A 1,816-nucleotide genomic window follows, 5' to 3' on the forward strand; every position below is an offset into this window, starting at 1 on the left:
AAAGAAATAGAAAAAGAAAAGAAAGAAAGAAAAGCAAAGAAGAAGAAAATAAAATGTTTATATCAACAGAGATTTTTACTTTTCTCTTTATTATCATAATATTATCAACTTAAAATGAGAGGAAAATTCATGGGAACAATTTTTGTAGCATGTATAGATTATGTTTTCTAATTTATAAATATCAACAAAGCCATTAATGTATGCTTTGAGTTGCCTATATAATTGTATATTATTACTAGAAAGGTAAATTATGACCACAATAATCTACCAATACATAATGTACCAGTACGACTAAAATTAAAAGGACTACAAATATCAAGCATTGGCAAGTTTGGGAAAAAATTGAATGTCTGCTTCCTTGCTTGAGGTGCTGTCAGTCGGTACAACGTCTTCAGAATAATATGGGAGTGTAACTATTAAATGTAAATATTCCCTGTGATCTGGAATTTCCATTCGAAGATATTTACCCAACAAAATAGCTGCATGTGTTCACTAAAAACAATAAATAAAATATATTTATTGTAGTTTATTCACATTATCACCAAACTGAAAACAAGCTGTATTTTTTCATATTGATGTGTAACAAATTACCACAGATTTAGTGGCTTAAAAACATACTTGTTTGTTATCTGTCAGTCAAAAGAGTGGCACTACTTAACTGGGTCCTCTGCTTATGTTATGATAAAGCAGCAATTAGGGTGTTGACCAGTCTAAATTTTCACCTAAGCCTCAGCATCCTATTCAGCACTCATTTGGTTGCTGATAACATTCAATTTCTTGAAATTATTGACATGAGAGCCTAGTTTTTCCTGCTCTGCTCCTATAGCCACCCAAAGTTTCTGGTGATTGCATGCAGTACTTTGTCATATGGTCTTCCCAGTATGGTGGTGTTGTAGGTTGTTTACTCTGAAAAAACAGTCCGTAGTCTGTTTTCTTTCAGAGTGTACCTGTTGAAACGATAATGATCAATGTGATGGTGTTTGGAGTTGGGACCCTCAGAGGTAATTGGGTCATAAAAGTGGATCCTTTATGATGAGATTATTCCTTCATTCAAAAAAAGTGACAGGTAGAAGCTTGTTCTGTTCTCTCTACTTTCCTCTATGTGAGAATACAAGAAGATGTCCATTTACAAACCAGGAAGAGAGTCTTCACCAGACAATGTTGCTACTGACATATTGATCTTGGACTTCCCAATCTCCAGAACTCAGAGAAATAAATGTTTCTTGTGTAAGCCACCCAGTCTATAATAATTTGTTATAGAGCCTGACATGGTTTGACTCTGTCCCCACCCAAATCCTCATCTTAAATTGTAATTCCCATAATTTCCATGTGTTAAGGGAGGCAATGGGTGGGGGTGATTGGATCATGATGACAGTAGCCCACATGTTGTTCTTTTGATAGTGTGTGAGTTCTTATGATATCTGATGATTTTTTAAGTGTTCGACATTTTCTTCTTCATACATTCTCTCTCTCTTCTGCAGCCATTTAAGATGTAACTGCTTCCCTTTCTGCCATGATTGTAAGTTTCCAGAGGTCCTCCCCCCAGCCATAGAGAACTGGAAGTCAATTAAGCCCCTTTTCTTTATAAATAATCTACTCTTTGATATTTTTAAAGCAGTGTGAAAATGCACAGTACTCAGCCTGAACTGGCTAGGATGGGTGACTTATTTTATAAAGCCAGAAAACAGAATTTGCCAGCAAGATGGAGTAATATAGCATAATCAAGAAAGCTATATTTGAGTATCTTTACCATATTCTGTTGGTTAAAAGTAAATATGGGATAACTGATCTCATTATCATTATGTAATTCCCCTCT

The sequence above is a fragment of the Cebus imitator genome, unplaced genomic scaffold, assembly GCF_001604975.1.
Source record: "Cebus imitator isolate Cc_AM_T3 unplaced genomic scaffold, Cebus_imitator-1.0 Scaffold691, whole genome shotgun sequence".
Taxonomy (NCBI): domain Eukaryota; kingdom Metazoa; phylum Chordata; class Mammalia; order Primates; family Cebidae; genus Cebus; species Cebus imitator.